Source organism: Panthera onca, chromosome A1, assembly GCF_046562875.1.
Source record: "Panthera onca isolate mPanOnc1 chromosome A1, mPanOnc1 haplotype 2, whole genome shotgun sequence".
In the NCBI taxonomy this organism is placed as follows: Eukaryota; Metazoa; Chordata; class Mammalia; order Carnivora; family Felidae; genus Panthera; species Panthera onca.
Window position 1 is genome coordinate 1,048,944 of NC_138339.1, and position 19,676 is coordinate 1,068,619.

The window sequence follows — 19,676 nt, forward strand, 5'->3', positions numbered from 1 at the left end:
GGGTGTATATGCGTGCATGTGCGTGTATGCATGTGTGTGCGCACGTGTGGGTATGTGTGTGTGCATGTGTGCGTGAGGGTGTATACGCGTGCGTGTGCGTGTGTGCATGTGTGTGCGCGTGTGAGCATGCGTGCATGTGCGTGCGCATGTGTGCGTGTGTGTGAGTGCGTGTGTGGGGCGTGTCAGGGTAACTGCGTGTCATGTCTTTCTGTGTGGCGCGTGTGTCAGTCGTGTGTCTCATCACGTCTCCGTGTGGATAGCGCGTGTGCATATTCCGCATGTGTTACACGTATGGGTTGCCTGTGTCACGCGTCCCCCTGTTGTGTGTTATGTGCACGCTGTGTGTCCGTGCAGTCTGTGTGGCTTGTGTGTGCGAGGCGTGCTGTGTGCGTGTGCGGTGTGCCAGAGTGTGGAGTTGGGCAGGGATCTAAAGGGCCAGGCTAACCTGGTGTCTCTCATCGCCGAAGGGCAACCAGAACTTTCTGCCAGTGGGGAAGTGAGCCGTGAAGGCCCGGCTGGGTTCTGCCCAGGTCCTCGCCGGCTGGCGGACGAGCTGGGCGTGTGGTTTCGGCTGAGTCCTTCAGGCACGAAATCCAAGTCAGCAAAAGGCTCGCGGCGCTTGGTAGGTTCGTCTCCTGTTGTTGGTTGTTCTAACATAACCGCGGCTCCCCGTCCTCCTCGGAGGGCCGTTCCGCACTCGGCAGCTTCTCTGCACAGGCCGATGCGCGTCTGGAGGGAGGGCCGAGTCAGGTGGAGTCGCGTCATCCATCCGTGCTCGTCAGGTCCAGCCCTGCCGTCTCTGAGCCCCACGCGGGGGCGGCTGCATCTGGGCAGGCGGTGGGGGGGGGGCCGGGGCACCGGAGGGTCGGCAGAGGACAGCGGGGCGGCGGGGGCGGCCGCGCACCCGGCTCACGGTCTCCTCTGCCAAAAGCCTGGTGAGGACCTGCCGGTCAAAGCCCTTTGTCCTCTGCGGCGGGCGAGAGGGGCCCCCAGACGAGGGAGAGGGAAGAGCCTCCCCTTCCAGTCCTCACTCTCAGGGACAGCTCAGGGACAGCTCAAGACTCCCACCTACTGACAATGCCCCTAGGAGCGTCAGGCGAGTAACACAGGAGTCAGTCCAGAACTCGTCTTGCTCGTGTGCCACGGTGGTGACGGCAGCCCTGGCGTCCCCCCGGGTTCACTCTGGCGGCCCCAACCGGAGGACCTTCTGGCCCCTCGAGGCTGTGAGAGCCCAGGCAAGTGCAGTAGGGTGGACGTCCCCTGTCCCGGGGAGGCGACCCCCGGTCATCCAGCGCCTTTGCGGAGCAGTTCGTCTGCTGTCCTTTCTTCATTCCGCCAACCTGGCTCCTCCGCTGAGGCGCACGACGGCCACACTGGCCACGTCCATGTCACTGCCAGATAAACCGGGAACAGAGGTCCTTGTCGTTGCTCTGCAGGGAAGACAGAAGATTTCCAAAGATAACCGTGAAAACTGGCACCAGATCTCACACCCAGAGTCAGAAGGAATGTTGTGTCAGCGTGCCTCTAGCCACTTTTATCTACTTATTCTATTTACTAGTAGACGTACCGGGCAGAATTCCAAAAAGACTTTTGACAGTAGAATAACTACAGTAACGACTTAGCAACGGAAAACCCTGAAGAAGGACTGGTTCTACACAAGCGAGTCCCGTACAGCTGGAAATGAACCTCTTGCTTCCTTTGGAGGGAGAGTGCGCGAATGTCACAACACACACTTGTTCCACTGAACCGCCCTACCGAACAAGTAGGTCTTGACGTGCTTCTGGGAAACTCCATGTGCTTCAACGTTTATTTATTTTTGGGACAGAGAGAGACAGAGCATGAACGGGGGAGGGACAGAGAGAGAGGGAGACACAGAATCGGAAACAGGCTCCAGGCTCTGAGCCATCAGCCCAGAGCCTGACGCGGGGCTCGAACTCACGGACCGCGAGATCGTGACCTGGCTGAAGTCGGACGCTTAACCGACTGCGCCACCCAGGCGCCCCTCCATGTGCTTCAAATGTTGAGATGTTCAGAGGGGTTAAGGGGTACGGTAGCCATGGCTGCAAACAGTGGCATCCGGCGGCCGAGTGGCCACGGTAGTTAATTTTCTGGCGAAGACCACTGACCGAAACGTGTTGGTGCTCGCTCGCATGCTGCTCCTAAAGAAGGAGCGTAAGACGGAGAGAGACCGGAGTTCAAGGGCAGGCAGGCTGTTCTGGGTCACCTGTGAAGACCAAGTAGTAGACATTCTACTTGCGACAGTTTGAAAGACGACATAAATTGATACACTTTCCTACTTTCAGCCAACTAATCTGCAAACAGCCAACTTATAAGACTGGTGAGAAAAGAAGGAAAATCCTCAGCAGCCAAATGCAGGATGAATCAATCCTCTGAGAGGTAAGCCGGTCTGATTTAGCGGCCGCCCTGAGGCATCCGTGTGTCTTACATGGTCTGGAACTTCCGTTTTGATGGCCGTGTGGCGTGAGAGGCCAGGAGTGAGAGCCTGGAAGGTGACACCCCAGTAAGAGGGAGAACCCGATGAAAAAGTTGTCCCACGAGGCAATTTGCAGGCTTGACCTTGGTGTTGGGGAAGCAAGACACCCTTGGCATTTTATTTATTTATTTATTTATTTATTTATTTATTTATTTTTAACTGTTTATTTTTGAGAGAGCGACAGAGCACAGGTGGGGGAGGGGCAGAGAGGGAGGGAGACACAGAATCTGAAACAGGCTCCAGGCTCTGAGCTGTTAGCGCAGAGCCCGACGTGGGGCTCGAACCCACAGAGTGTGAGATCATGACCTGAGCCGAAGTCGGACACTCAACCGACTGAGCCACCCAGGCGCCCCAGGACACCGTTGGAATTTTAAACCAGATGCTAATACTCATGCAAGTTTGTGACTTGAATTCTTATACATGTGTGTTTTAAAAATTGCAAGCTTGGAAGTTAAAGTGGTCGTGGGCTGTTAGCACCCCCAGGAGCCTGGTACAAACAAAGGAAAATACTCCCGAGGAATGCACCTTCAGCTCATGCCTCCCAGGAAAATTCTGTCTGTCACGAGCTCACGATAGAAAGGAAGCACATAACAGAGGCATCGCCAGCATGGAGAAGCAGAATTAGAGAAGCAGGGTACAGATACTGAATTATCAGAACGCATGGGTGTGACATGTTTACGTAAATAAAAGACAATCGCTTCTCGGCCTTTTGGCTAACATCAAGTGTTGTAAATAAAAGACGATTTGCAGATGTGAAAAAGAAAAAGTCACCACAAAAACGATGTTTAAAATCACTAAACAGAGACTACTGATTCTGGCCAACACAGAGTAACAAGAAGGAGGTTAAGATGGAAACAACAAAACCCGACCGTGTACACAGAGCAATGGTGTACGGGGCACTGGACGTCGGGGAGGGAAGACAGACCCCTCCAGCTTACCACCCTGAGACGGCTTCCAAGCCGAGATGCGGGGAGGGGGCTCCACGGGCGGCTGGCGGGAGGCACGGAGCTGAGCGTCCACACGGGCGCAAGCACCGAGCCTGCAGGTCGTCTCCAGTCGGCACTGGTGTCCAGCAGAGTGCTGATCAGCTCGTGGGCGTGAGGAGACCGCGCGAGGCCAGAGGAAGAACTTCCGAGGGGATCAGACGTAAAGTGTCCGACATGCTGCAGGGCCAGGGAGACTGCCCGTTCCTGCCGGGCAGAGAGGAAACTCCTGGTTCGTGGTGCATCAAGCAGAGCTCATGGAGGAGTGTTTCCTTGGTAGCCGGGAATAACGGACCCTCGGCGCACGGCACAGGTCCTGCCTCACTCTTCCTAAACACGGAACCCAGAAGGATCAGTCTGTGTCAACTTAACTTCGTCTTGAACACCGCTCAAGAATATCTATAGAAAAACAAAAATATTTGGCACCCAAGAAAATAAAATTCTCAACTAGTGGTATCCTACTATGGATTGAATTGGGTCCCTAAAAATTGATACGTTGAACTTCTGTGGTTTCTTTTTGTTGTGAATATGGTGACTTAGGTGCATTTCTAATGGGAGACCGATCTTGTGATACTGACGTGAACTTGGTCATTATGACATTTTATCTCTTTTATATATTGCTGAGGTTAACTTGCTAAAATTTTGTTTAGAAGTTTTACATCCAGGTTAATGAGAAACCTTTTTCTGTAGTTTTCTCGTAAGGCTTTGTGTGGTTTTAGGATCGGGGTAATGACAAGCCTCTGAGATGAGCTGGGGAAAAATTCTCTCCTCTTCAATTTTCTGAAAGAATTTGTGTAGAAATAGTGTAATTTCTTTCCTAAAGACTTGATAGAAGTCACCAATGAAGCCATTCCGGAAGACCGTGGAAGTTTATTAAGAAGTTAAACATATACCCACCAACTTATCCAATCATTTCATTTCTAGGTATTTATCCCAGAGAAACTAGAGCATAAGTCCGTACAAAAACTTGTATGTAAGTATTCTGAACAACTTTATCTGTGTAGACCGAACTGGAAACACACCAAATGTCCATCAGTAAGTGAAGGCACACACAAACCGAGGATATGTCATCATCTTGATTGTGATAATGGTTTCATGGTCCCATTCTTCTGTCAAACCATGCAAATCGTACACTTAAATACATACAGTTTATCATAGGTCAATTATTTTTCAGTAAAGCTGCTATAAGATAAAACATAGCACGAAGCTTATTTTTATGGACAAAAACTGAAAGCAACAAGTGTACTGGAAACAAAACAGCCATATATACTTCTATAAACGTTGAAATGTAACAGTAGATAGAAAACCTTGATAGGTGAATTAAGTAGCAGAGAAGACACAGATAAAGAAATAGTAGAAGACAAATCTGAAAAAATTACCTAGAGGCCAACAGAGTCAAATAAATAAAAAGATGTGGAATAGAGTTTGGCAGATGTTGAAGCTGGGGTAAGAAGGCCTGATATGTTACCTGGTTGGAGTTCACAAAGTAGATCATTGATCACCGACAGGATGAGGGAGAGTCAGTATGCAGAGGGTTAATAGAGGAGAATTATCTAAACTTGGTGAAAATCATGAATCCTTAGCACAGGAAGCACAAATTCAAAGCAAAGTGTCTAAAAAGAACCCTGCAGGTAAATGTAATACAGTGACATTTGAAGACAAGTAGATCTTCAACGACAAATACTTTCAAGATCTATTGACCTATCATAATTGACCTGCTAGAAACCAAAGAGCGAGGCCGACACCTGACTTCTCCGCAGTAAATACGGAAGCCAGGAGACAATGGAACTACATCTTCAAAGTGCTGACACTAAATAATTGTCGCCTTTTCTTGTATACCCAGAAGAACAACTTTTCAAGAAGTTTTCAAGTTTCATCTTAAGGGTAAGAAATGTTTTCAGACAAATGTGAGTAAAGAGGTGAAAGCCCGAGTTGCCTTCCTGGAGGTGGTTTTCTCAGTCTCCACGTTCACCGTTGCTGTACCATCGTTCAGTCCCCCAGTGTTGCTTGGTATCTCTTTTTCCTTCTTCCCTAATACGGTGCACCCCAGAGACCTTACACTCTGAACTCCTTGATGTGTCTCACTTGCATCATCTGTGGGTAAAGAATGAAAAGAGAGGAGTATTTCAAGAATGTGCTAGATATTGTGAGTGTTCTTCCCGGACCCTCTACCTCAGTACTTCCGTGTCTTAGAGAAACATTCCCCCCCCCCCCTAGGGAAAATTAAGGGTATCAAAATGGGACTCCCTTAATCCCCCCAGATGTGCTAAATGCACCCAAATTGTTTTCCATCTGTTTGCACCCTTTCTTCTGAGTTCAGAGAAAGAGTTGCAAAATGTGTTTAAGGCTGGCATCTCCTTTCCTCACACATACTCCTCCTTGTCTCCTGTATTTCCAACCTCTCTCTCGGGACAGAAGTCCCACCTCTCCCTCTACCTCTAGAGATTTTCCTGCTCCTGTCTTCTCGGTCAAGCCCTACACATCTTTCAAGACTACTTCTCAGGGTCCATTTTCCCATCACGGCTTTTGGAGCATCTCCCCTTAGGCTGGAATGGTGTCTACACTGTGGACCCACTGCCCCTGTGCAGACCTGGGTCGCGGCTTCTATGCTCCTATCTACGTGCGTACCTTTGCTCGTCTGTCCGTTCAGCTCAGCCGGTCGAGGCTTCCTTTGGACAAGAACCGCGTGCTTTTCTCTGCATCCTGGATGCCTCACACGACGTCTGACATTGATTGGTTACTAACTAGATGTCCGGGGAACGTGGGGATAGGTTAATGAGCATTTCCCCCTGGATTACTTACATCTAAGTTTCTGTACTGATGTGTGATGAGGCTCCCGGACCAGGGTGTGAGAGGGTATGGACGGAACAGGAGACTCCATCCAGGGAGGACACGATGCTGGGGCTGCTTCGGACGAAGAGAGCTCCGGGTGGCTGGCGAGCCTTGCTCGGATTCTGGTGGGACGTCACTGGGGGTGTGAGCATTCGTGCGGTGTCTCGGCAGGAGTCGGGTCGGAGCTGTTAGCCTGCCACGGTGGATTGGATGGCTTCTGAGGCCTCCACCCAAGACGAGAGTGGATGAATGTTACCGGATGCTTCCAGCACTTGTTCCGTCCACTGCTCGTAGCCCTCCAGGAAGGCTGCAGGGCCTTTCTAACGAAGCCCCTTTCGTGAAGGCCCTCCGTCGGGTCGGCCTCACCCCATCACTGGCGCAGGAGCCGGTCCTGCTGGGTCCCCTGCCCCTGTGCCCACGCCTTCTGGCTGCCCTGACCCTGTGGGACGTGCCTCGTCCATTATGGAGCTTTGCTTGGAACTCATCCAGGGATGTCCGGGGGAAGGATGCAAATTGGAGACTTGATGTTCAGGCTCTTTAGCTGGGAGGAGACTTGAATGTGTCCCCAAATGAAAGGGGATGTTTTACAAAGTGGCAAGTTCCCCACGACCGGAAGTGTCCAAGTAGGGAATAGGCAGCCATTTTCCCTAAGTGCTTGAGAGAAGGGTGTTTGACCTCGTGCCAACCCCTCCTACTGCCAAGATTCTGAGTTCCAGTTGGTTTAGACACCTGCTGCCGTAGGTCAATCAGGTTGCCGTCTCGTGTGTGTCTCCTCGAGTGTGCCAGCTCCTTCTCCGTTGCTCAAAGAAAGCCCCGGATGCACCGCCATCACCGCCCCTCCCCCGCCGTCTGCCACGTGGTGTCTGGCCCTCCTTTAGACCCCTTGTTGTGTCTTACTCATTTTTGTAGGTCCACTGCCTGCCTCAGAGCGAGGCACATCGTGGACCCTCCATAAATCCTGGGCTGGGAGGGGAGCGGAGTTGGGGGAGGGGAAGAGAAATCCGCGAGCCCCAGCGTGCAACAGCAAACCCGATTCAGCTGAGAGGCAGTAGCTGCTTCTGGCGTATCCTTTGCCATCACTTATTGGAGGGACAGACTTTTGGGGACAATTATATAAAACCTTACTTCCTTCTGTATTACTCTCCTGCCATTCCTAATAAGCTATATTTTAATTTAAAATGGCAATTTACAGTGAAATTCATTTACAACGACACAATCCATTGTGATCACAATGCCATAAATTTTATGTTTTAAGTAATTTTTAATGCTTGTAGCAGCTGGCTCTCTGAAGTGTGGAAATAGCTAACATTTTTCACCTTGTGCAGCCAAGGGAAAAAAAAAATCTCTGCCCTTTAATTATATAACCACCAAAGACAGCATGCAGTGAGCAGAGCAAAATAATTGCAAAATACAAAACGATTGGCCTCAGAACACAGCCGAGACCTTAAGTGTAAACATGTAAGTGCCCAGGTTATAGCGGGTGGAGCCTGGAGCAAAATGTGTAGACTCCGCGTTCACAAGCTGCCGTGATTGCGTCAAATTGATTAAAAAGGGAGTGTTATGAGGGAGACGGAATTCTAGAAGGAGTGGCCCCTAACCAAAAGGAGCCACATCCACAGGGCCGGGCCAGAGGGTTATTTCTGTTTGGCGATGTCGAAAGCGCTCACACATTCTGGGCTTCTGGGATAGATCACGTGCCAGACCTGAGTGCAGTGATGGCCGGTCGCCTGTGCCCTCCCCTGTCCCCGGTCCCGAGTGCAGTGATGGGAGGTCGCCTGTGCCCTCCCCCTGCCCCCTGTCCCCCTGTCCCCTGCCCTGAGTGCAGTGATGGAGATCTCCTGTGCCCTCCCCCTGCCCCCTGTCCCCAGTCCCGAGTGCAGTGATGGGAGGTCGCCTGTGCCCTCCCTCTGTCCCCTGCCCTGAGTGCAGTGATGGAGATCTCCTGTGCCCTCCCCCTGCCCCCTGTCCCCCTGTCTCCTGCCCTGAGTGCAGTGATGGAGATCTCCTGTGCCCTCCCCTGTCCCCTGTCCTGAGTGCAGTGATGGGAGATCACCTGTGGCCTGCAGCTACCCCCAGGCCTCCTAGGGAATTATGGGAAGATAAATTTGCATAAACCTGTGTGCTCCCCCTCCCACTGGCATCCTCCTCTAGGGACACAGACTAAGGGGAAGGGAGTAAGGAGCCTGAGAAAGCCTTGCTGACCCCCCTGATGAGTTTTGTGCAACTTCTCAGTCTCTCTGTGTCTGTTTCTATCGACCCCACTTTTCCCTTCCCCCTCATTTGGGTACCATGTTGGGAAGTTTGCAGTTTTCCTGGTTTGCCCACCGAGTCCTGGGCTAGGTTCCCCACGGCGGTTTCGCCCTGGCGACTGGGCTCTGGTTCCTCTGCTCGCTGAGTGGGAGGTGTCCTGTGTCCCAGGGCGTAGACGCCCCCCGCAGTCCAGGGGAAACATGGTGTGAGCCACGTGTGCAACTTGAGCCAGAAGAAACGGGCGAAGTCATTGTATAATACATTTTATATCACCCAGTGCATCCAAAGTATTCGGCACATACTGACTAGACAACCACTGCTGAGAGAGTTTACTTCCGTTCTTTCCTGCCTGAGGTCGGAGCCGGCACCTCTGGGTTCGGACCAGGTGTGTTTCGAAGGGTCCAGGGAGCGTGGGCTCCCGCTGCCATATTGATGGTGCCGGTCTAGACCCGGGAGCTGCAGATGCTTCAGACTGAAGTTGCTTCAGACCAACCCCGAGCCGGTTGAGTAAATGGGACCCACAGCAGACGATTTCCCAGCGAGGCAGGCAGGCACCCTTGTGACCCTCGTGGTTTGGGTGTGGAGCTCATGTGCCCTGCGCGAGGGTCTGGGTGAGGGTCCCCCGGGGTGGGGGCGGGGGGAAGGGGGGTCAGGACTGGTCCGATTTCATCCTGCTGGAGACCCCTCCACCTCACTCTACAAGCCTGACCCCGCCTGCGGGGGCGGGGCGGGGAGGGGCCCGCCGACCCTCCCCCATCCTGGAGCCCCTCGGCAGGTGCACGCTGTGCTTCCCAGCCCCACTCACTTCCCCTCTCGGGGCTCGGGGCACCTCGGGGTGCAGGCTCCGCTGACCTTCTGCCTGGCTCCGCCCCCAGACCCCAGGGCTTTGCTCACCTGCCTGCCTGACTCCTCCCGCCCCACCCAGACCCGCCCCGGGGCAGCAAGACGGTCTGGAAGGCTAGGGGGAGGGGGGAATGCGCAGGGGGCCCTCAGCAAGGCTTTCCCGTTCCGTTCCTACTGAGAAGTGTCTGCTCACCGGGAGGTGGGCGAAGGTGGCTGGTGGGGGTCACGCTGGAGGTGGAGCCCCAGAACCTCGGGGAGGAAAATCAGGCTGTAATCAAGCAAGACGGGACTGAAATGATCCGTGGACTCCACCCCAGCCCCTCGCTCCCCCAAAGGCCTCTCTCTCCGTCGGGGGGATGTGAGCCCGAGGTTTTGCAGGAAAACGTGTAAGCATGGCCGCTGTGTAGCCGGCAACGGCATCGGATCCTGACCCCTGGGTCCGAAGCATGGCCGCTGTGTAGCCGGCAACGGCATCGGATCCTGACCCCTGGGTCCGAAGCATGGCCGCTGTGTAGCCGGCAACGGCATCGGATCCTGACCCCTGGGTCCGAAGCATGGCCGCTGTGTAGCCGGCAACGGCATCGGATCCTGACCCCTGGGTCCAAGCATGGCCGCTGTGTAGCCGGCAACGGCATCGGATCCTGACCCCTGGGTCCGAAGCATGGCCGCTGTGTAGCCGGCAACGGCATCGGATCCTGACCCCTGGGTCCGGGACTCCCAGCCTCCAGAACCCGGAGAAGCAGGGGGTCTCTGTTGCTGAAGCGCCTGGGTAATTAGGTATATTCAGGGTTGAGCTGGGCAGGGTTTGAGGTCAGGATCAAGGGGAGGAAAATGAACTTCTCTGGTCCAGCACTTCCCACGGAAGAGCAGTTTGCATCAGGATACGGGGCCCTGCCTCTGTTCTCCTCACATCCCGTGTGGGGCCAGCCCCAGGCTCCACCTTGGGGTTCCAGATGCAGCCGCCTCCCGGCTCTGCGGGCCTCTCTCAGGACAGGGCGCCGCGGCGGCCGAGGCCCAGGCTCAGGGGACCACGACGGGGCGGCCGGGACTCCGGGGAGAGCTCGGCCCACAGAGGTCCGGGTGCTTCAGATCCTGAGACTACATCTACCCCGCCCTTCGAGGCCGGCAAACATTCCACGACAGGGGCCCTTTCCAGAGGCAAGAAAGAAGTAACTCTGGGAGACAGCTTGGACTTTTGAGGAGCTTTCCTACCAGGGTGGGGTGAAAAACTGAAAATTACTCTGAAGCATGCGCTGTAAACTCTGTGCCTATCGCACGTGTCCTGACTGAACCTGTTTGGTTCTGGGAAATTTATTTGGACGCTTTACAGTCTGAGCTCCAGCGGGAGGGATGGAACCCAACAGCTGAGTTCCCCGCACGCAGCCCCGGGCCGGACGGAAAAAGCGGAGGCGTCACCACGGCCACTGCAGGTGCCCGTCCTTCCCGGGCCTGCACGGAGCTCACTGCTCTGGTCTGTCAAGCGGTTGGTCTCCCCAAACCTCCACCCCCGCTGGGGGCCACGCTCTTCTTGCCATTTGATTCATGTGGCCTGTGCTGCTCGGTCCCCAGCCAATGTGCTGGACAGGCCACAGGTTCTGTAAAATCTTGGCGCGTGCACAGGGAGTGGGGTGCCTGCACTCACTCGTGGCGGAACCCCGTGGCTGCCGTGGACATGAACTAGGCACTGAGTGCCAGGCCAGGGCGGGGGGCGCCGTGGGCGCGGTGTGCCTGCTTCCTGGCCTAGTCTGGGCTGGCAGTCCCCTCTGGAACGCCCAGTGCCCAAGGGCAAAGCCCTGTCACAGCTGTGACCCGCTCTGTGCGTAGTGATGGGAATAGATGAGTCGGAACGGCCTCTCTAGAGCGACCGTCACTTTATTGGAGATGAATAAAAAAAAGACTTTTTAAAGGATTTTTTTTTTTTTTTAAATAAAAGAACACTGTGTAGACGTGCACCTTTGGAGGCAGGACCGGGAGACCCCTTCCGTGTTACACGGGCCGGTCGGTTCTTCCATTTGTCATTGATCTATGTGGCATGAAAATACAGAACGCATGCATAACATAAAGGCTGCGTAAATATACATTAAGGAGAAGCGGTTCCCTTATCTGCATTTGCAGGGTCGCCAGATCCATCAATACGGGTGCAGCCCGGCTCTGGGTCCCGGTCCCGGGGGCCGTGGGCAGGTGGGACCCATGCGTTGTGCAGTCAAATGCAGCCGGCTTCCATTTAGAAATTCCTATTGCGGGGCAGGGGCAAAGTATCTATAATAATTTTAAGGACATTTCCCAAATGTTTATTTAGATAAAAGATGGGTAACAGTAAAACTCGGGAACCTGCAGCCTGATAACAGGTTTTATTAATGACCTGCCATACGCCAGGGCTGGATAATTAAAGTTTTTCCCCCCAAAGGAAGAGAGTGGACAAATTTATTTGATGGTTTGATAACCAGGGACACTGGTTGAAAACTATTGATATAATCGGAGCTCATTCGATTTGCTCAAGACAGCCACTCCTATCAGCTAATTTCACCTGTGCATAGTTAATTATCCTCCGAATGCATATGGGCGAGCCATTAATAAAATTTGACTATGTCATAGTCTCTTTGTCGCCACGTGTGCCTTCTATCTCCTGCATCTCCTTCGTCTTTCGCCCCCTTTTCTCGTTTTCAAAATTCCTTTCCATTCTCTCTTAAAAAAAAAAAAAAAAACGGAGCGAGGGAAGACGGATGCGGCGGCGCAGGGGCGCGCGTGGAGGGCGCCGGAGCGGCCCCGCAGCTGTGCCCCTGCTGACGCCCGGCCCCGCGGCCCCGCAGCCTTCCGAGCGTGTGCAGGCCCCGGGCGGAGCCACACCCGGAGCTCCGGGCGGGGCTGGGGGCCGCGGGGGGCCCCCCCAGGAAGCCCTGAGCGTGTCACCCGCCCACGCACCTGAACTTGTCGAGGCCTGGTCTATCTTCATCCGGTCACGGCCCTGAGCAAGTCAGTTAATTTCTCTGATTTCCCATTTTCTCGGATGTAAAATGGGGTTGATACTATCTACTTTCAGTGAACATGTGGGCTGCAAAAGCGACAGATGTAAAAGGCATGTTTGGAAGACACCCCTAGAGAAGGGAGGCCCCAGAGGCCAGGGAGGGCAGGGGAGGAGGGAAGGGGGGAAGAAGGGAGGGGAAGACGGGGGAGGGGAGAGGAGAGGAGGAGGGAGAGGGGAGGGGGGAGAGGGGGAGAGAGGAGGGGCCGTCAGCACCCCCCACTGGAACCACCTGGAGTCTGCCCCCGTGGCCCCCAGCCAAGTCCAAGGTCCACGGTGGCCTGACCTGGTCACCCTCCCGGCCCTATCTCAAGGTGGGTTGGCCCTGCTGGAGACCCCGTACCCCAGCCCGGCCTGCCGGGTCATGGGGTGATGGCACCGGCTTCCCTGGTCACTGGACAGACAGCACGGCCCCAGGATGGCCGTCGCGGCCCCATCATTTGCCCTTCTCCCCAGGTGCGGCACCTCCAACTCTCTTACTCGTCCTGCTCAGACCCTGCCCCACCATTGGAGGGTCCCCTCGGTGACCTGCCATCCAGGCAGAGTGCCCTGCCCACTGGCCTCCTGCTTCTACTCCTGCCTGGGAGCCTCCTGCCGGTCCCCACAGCAGCTGGAGGGATGCTGGCCGATCCACCCCAGAGCTGGTCACTCCCTTGCCGAGCGCTGCAGAGGCTCCCACGCACCTGGGATAAAATCCACACCCCTTGCCCCGGCCCACGGGGTCTCCCAGGCCCCACTGACCCGCAGTCCCCGTCGCCCTCTGCCCTCCCCCCCTGCTTTGTGGCCCCCTCGGCAGCCCCAGGGCCTCTGCTTGGCCACTGCCTGGTGTGCTCTCCCACCCAGACCGGCACACCCCGCCTTCCTCCCGCTCAGGTCTCCCCTGACTCTTCGTGGAGGGACCACGGTCCGAGCACCCCTCACCGTCCCCCGCCACACATCATATGCTTGTCACTCCCAACCTTTCCTTCCCACGTCTTGTGACTTTCTTGCTCATGTCTGCACCCTGGGGGTGAGGAGGGGCTCAGACACCTGGCTCTTGGCGGTGTTCCTGCACAGAGTTAGCACCCCAAAAGCACACGCCGAGGAATGAACATCCTTTTGTGGGGAAGCCTTACTGCACGAACCATGGGTGGAATTTGCACCTGCCGATCAAGCTGACCTGGGTGAGAGAGTCCAAGATGCCCGAGGCCCTTCTACAACAGGGCCCCCGCACCTGCTTCCCCCGGACCTGCATGGGGGAGTCCCATAGACGTGCTCTCGCGGGGCTTCCCAGAGCCTGCGGGTCCCCTGCAGAAGGCGGTGGTGGAGAGGGCACAGGTGGGGGATGCCTTGGCCTGTTTTGAGTTTCTTGTCCTGGGCCAAGTCCCTGGGACGTGGAGTCTCCCTGGACCACATGTTCCTGAAAGATGATGTTCTCAGTTTGAGCTTGGAGGTCCCACTGCCATCTGGGGCCCTGGTGCTAGAGATGAGGGGTTAGGGGCCCTGGGGTGGGGGTTGGCTGGGAGGAAAGCTGATAGGCCCCCTTGGGCTGCTGCAGGCTCGGGGTGAGCCACATCCTCGGCCACGGCCAGCCCTCTGGTGGGGGTGGGGATGTGGGGCCCGGGTCTCTGGAGCCCCTGGAATCAGACAGGTGGCAGCTGGCGGGACCCGAGCTTGCCTGAAGAAGGCCTTCCAGGTCCTCATGCGAAGGGCCGTAGGTCCACAGTGGACGCCCCAGTCTAAACCAGGAGCCAGAGAGTGGGCGTGGGGCCTGGGGGTTCTGGTGGGACCTGGGGAGGGGGCCGGGCCTGGATTTCAGGGTTCTCTGCAGTGATACCCGGGTCAAGAAGGCCCTGAAGGCCGTGCCTGGTGTTGCTCGTGGGGACCGTGCTGGCTGGAGCGTGGGGAGAAAGGCTGCAGCCTGCCCGTAGCCGGGCAGGGGGTAGAGCGTGAGTGAAATCCAGCAGAGGGAGAGGCCGAGATCTGGAGCCCGGGAAGGCTCGTTACCGTGATGTTGGTCGTGGGTGCAGGAACACGGGTGCGGGCCAGAGTCCTCTAGCCGTCTACGACGGCGGCGGGGCATTAGCCCCCTGCTGGCCTCGGGAGTGGCTGGTCTGGTGGACCGTGGGCGTCAGATGCCACACACGGGTGGCCAAGGGGCCGCTACTGGAAAGCGCGCAGGGCGGGTAGAGATGAGAGGGTGCCCCCTCCAACTGACCGTATGAGGTATTTACGGTCGGCTCCTCAAGCCCGAGGGCTTTGTTCTCTGTGTGACGAGAATGACAGCCTCAGCCTCCCGTGGTCTCTGCCCTCGCGCAGACACGTGGCCTGTGTGTGTGCAAGCACGCGCGCCACTCACAGCTCCATGCATCTGGGGCTGTTCGGGGGAGGGGCTGCTGCAGAAGGCAGGGTGCTTCCGGCGTGTGCTACCCACTGTGTGTCAGATGCGTTCCGGGCAGGGGCGCTCGGAGGTGAGCAGAACAGGACACCTCTACTCAGGGGAACGACAGCCCCCAGCAGGGCCGAGTATCCGATGGCTCTCGCCCTGTAACAGATCGCCGAGTCTGGGGGCTGCAGACAACCACCACTGGGATCTGGGTGTCAGCAGGTGGCTGGAGGGGTAGGAGTTCCCACACTCGAGTCCCCACAGCAATAATTTGGCAGCCACCTGTGGACAGAAGTGCCTCTGAGCACACTTCAGGATCAAGGTTGGGACCCGAGAAACCCCAGACCAGGTAAAGTTGTTTTGAGAAGGGATGTCTACTCTTGGATGGCAGTCCCAGCCCCAAGCCTGGGAACCGCCCCATCCCCTTTGGAGATCAGCTACATTTGACCAGGGCCCTGGGGGCAGTTGTACCTGCCCGAAGTCCCGAGCCTGCCTCCTGCTCCTCCCAGTGGCAGTCCAGGAACGGTCCTCTCCACCTAGGGACCTGCTGGGAAGTGTTCCCGTCCGTGGCCCTGGAGGCAGCTCAGCCACGATCCAAGGGCAGTCCTTGGTCTGCGTAGGAACCTGCCCAAGGACGTGACAGGATTCCTTCAAGGGACCAGGTGGGAGCCACTTCTTCCATAAGCATGGTAACAGGCCTGTTGTTCACAGACCAAACTTGAGATTGAAGTAGACACTTGTCCCAGCAACAGCCCTGCTGACCGAGGACCTGGAGGCAGTTCTGTTCACCCTGGGACCAGAGAGGGTCCCTACCCTCCCTAGTCTCTGGTGACAAACATGGAAGAGGAGTCATTACAACAGATACCACAGAAATACAAAGGATCATAAGAGACAACTATGAACAATTATATGCCAACAAATCAAATAACCTAAAATAAATGGATAAATTCCTAGAAACACACAACCTACCAAGACTGGATCAGAAAGGACTAGAAAATCTGAACAAATAGAAGGCAAGGAGATTGGAGCAGTAATCAAAAACCTCCCAGCCAGGAAAACCCAGGACATGGATGGCTTCATGTTGCACCAAACATTTAAAGAAGAGTTCATGCCAATCACTCTCAAACTCTTCCAAATAATTGAAGAGGAGTGAACACTTCCAAACTTACTTTATGAGACCCGCATTATGCTCATTCCTAGCCAGACAAGGACACTACAAGGAAAGAGAATTATAGGGCAATATCCCTGTAATGGATGCAAAAATCCTCAACTAAATACTAGCAAATCAAGACTAATAGGACATACAAGGGATCATACACCATGATCAAGTGGGATTCATCCCTGGGATGCGAAGATGGGTTCAACATGCAGAAATCAATCAAGGTGATCCACGACATTGGCAGAATGAAACACTTATAAAAAGCATTTGACAAAATTAAACATCCTTTCATGATAAAAACTCCACAAATTAGGTATAGAAAGAATGTACCCCAATATAATAAACACAGAGATGACAGCCCACAACCTACATCATCCTCAATAATGACAAGTTGGAAGCTTTTGCTCTAGAATCAGGAACAAGGCAAGGATGCCCACTCTCACCACTTTCATTCAACACAGTACTGGAAGTCCTAGCTACAGCAATTAGGCAAGAAAAAGTAAAATCAGAAAGGAAAAAGGAATACGTCACTATTTGTAGATGACATTGCCTTACATATAGAAAATCCTCTAATAAACCGATCCTATGAAGTTGCAGGACACAAAACGAACCCATAAAATCAGTTGTGTTTATATACAGTAAGAACAAACCATCTGAAAAAGAAATTAAGAAAATGATACCATTTACAATAGCATCAAAATGAACAAAATACTTAGGAAAACATTTAGCCAAGGAGGTAAAAGATCTGAACACTGAAAGCTATAAGACATGGATGGAAGAATGAATGAATGGAGGGATATCCCATGTTCATGGATTGGAAGAATTAATATTGTTAGACGATCCATCCTACCCAAAGCAGTCTTTTCATAGGAATAGAAAAAGAAATCCTAAAATTTGTAGGTAACCTCAAAAGAACTCACATAGGCAAAACCATATTGAGAAAGAACAGAATTGGGGGCACCACAGCTCTTGATTTCTTGAACCATATTTCAAGTCTATAGTAATCAAAACAGTGTGATGCTGGCATAAAAACAACCACGTAGACCAACGGAACAGAGAGCTCAGAAATAACCACCCCCCCCCCCCAACACACACACACAATAGGCAACTAATCTTTGACAAGAGACCCAAGAGCTCTCCATGGGGAAAGGACAGTCTTTTCAATAAATGGTGCTGGGAAAACTGAATGTCTACATGCAGAAGAATGGAATTGTATCCTTATCTTATGCCATTCATAAAAATTAATTCAAAATCGATTAAAGATTGAAATGTAAGGCCTGAAACCATAAAACTCCTAAAAGAAAGCTTAGGGGAAAAGCTCCTTGACCTTGGTCTTAGCAGTAGATCTTCAGTGTTCCCCCCACACATGCACCACGGTAACTGGGCGAGGTGGTGGGTGTGTAAATTAACTGGGTCACGGTAATCACATCACCATATATACATAGGCCAAATCATCACATTACACCTCAAGTATGTACAATGTGTATTTGTCAGTCACACCTCGGTGAATCTGCAAAACCACGCCCATTCGTCACTCGTGATTCCCTGGATGCCATGTTGGTCTGGACTCCGTGGGGCTCAGGGGAGTCCTGGTGTGGGTGCGAGTTCCAGTTGTGGCTGAGCTTGTGGGTTTGGGGCCCTGGCTGGCACACCCAGCTGGCCAGGCCCTGGGCGTGTGGCTTCTGATCGCGAGAGATTTCCGGAGGGAGGCCCTTGAGATTTCTGCCCCTTCTCCTGGAACGCAGGGGGCCTCCCTGCTGGTGGTGGGCTGCAGGTCATGAGGACATGCAAGCAGCCTGAGGCCATGGGGCGGGAACAGAGGCCTCCGGTCCACATCCAGCATCAACTTTTGAGGCATGTGAGTGAACGCCCCTGGATGTGGGTCCTCCAGACCCGTCAAGACCTAGAGGGACCGCAGCCCCCACGTCTCATCTGCAGCCTCACGAGGGGCCCGAGACAGACCCTGCCAGCCTGGCTGTCTCCACATCCGGACCCAGAGAAATGATGTGAGGAAGTTACAGGCTTCATGTTGACAAGTTCTGGGTAATTTGTCATGCTGCAAGGACAACTGGTCAACCCTGCAGCCATCCGGGCACCACTGTGCACGGTCTCTAAGTCCCAGTGAGGCACTTTCTGATCCCCTGAACTATCCTCCCTGGGTCCTGAGAAAATTGTTATAAAAGCTGTGTGTTAGGGCACAGAAAGTCAAAGTAGCAACAGTCCATCTTGTACCCAGAGTGTGTTCCCCGGACAGCCTGGGCGCTGGACGGGGTGCGCTTTGACACGTCCATTGGCACCCGGCTCCCCGACCATTCCTGCGGCGCGGCTTGGGGGACGGTGGCCAGGTGAGTGCAGGTCCCCTGGCCTCTGGCCTCCCCACATCCGGGGCTGTGAGCCACGGCCCTCATGGGAAGAGGGGTGCCCAGCTCAGGAACTGTTCATAACTGGTTATCTTCTCCTTGTTCTGCCATCTGCAGGGCCATCTCATGTATGGGTGTTGGGTAAGATACAGAACACGTGGTTGAGTTTGAGTTTCAGCTAATGAATTTTTTTTTTTTTAGTATAAGTATGTCCCATGCAGTATTTGGGACACACGGATACCAAAAAATCATTTGCTGTTTATCTGGGGCCCGTCTTCTTGCTGCTTTTGGTTTCTCTACAGCTGGCAAGTCTCTCTCTCACACACACACACACACACACACGAGTGGAGAGGGAGCCTGCACTCCTCTGCCCTATCGTTGCAGAGGAACAGCTTGGGGAGCCCTGTTGTGGGGCATTCAGCACCGAGAGGGGCCATGTGCCCAGGGTGCACAGCATTCCTCCAGGCCACGGGCTGACAACTTAGAAGTGCTGTTAAGAAGGCCCAGGGTCTCACTAGACAACTGTGGGTGCAGGGATGAGTGTGTGCGATCACCCGCGGGGCCGGCCCCTGCACCCCTCCGTGGCCGACCCGCTGGACGCAGCGGTTGGTCCTGGGAAACCAGCGTGCGGTCCCCGTGCCCTTGTGCTCACCCTCTCTCCGTGACCTCGACCTGGCCCCTCCCGGGCCTCACCTGAAAAGGGAGAGGCCGGTCGGGTGACCTGTGATAGCCCCGTGTGTTCTCTGATGTCCCGTGTAAGGGGACTTTCATCAGAGGTGCTGTTTAGGGAAATGGCGATGTTCTCGTGGCCCAGGCAGGCGTGTTTGCGCTCGTCGTGGCTGCGAGGGACCCGAGTTTCTTCCGGTTGGCTGCACTGCACTGTGGCTTCTAACACCCAAGCACAGTGAGGATAAGTCACGGCTTCTCACTGGTTCGGGTTCGGTCAGTGACCCGGTTCCCGTGTCCCCGGCTTTCGTTTCCAGGCGAACGTGTGCTTCTGGCGCCTCTAACGTAGACACGAGGGTCCCTGGAACAGACTGACACTGAGCCGTGCTTCTTTTGTATTCCAGAAGCAAGAAGATTTTTACACTCAGTATCTGAAGATTTCTCCTTTCCCTTTGGGTTTTATTTCCCTCAGCCACACCGAGGGTTTTGTGCTCCCTGCACGTAGCAGAGGGTTACGAGTTCTCCTCAGTTACGTGTTCCCTGATTCCAGCAAGCGTCCTCACGGACGGGACTGGTCAGTTCCCCCTTCCGCCTGTCCTTTCGTCCCGGAGACGGATGCAGCTCATCCTGGGACGTCCGGCCACGTGACAGACAGCGGCCGGCGGGACGGGACCGCGGCGGCGTGCTCCTGCGGCCTGGGGG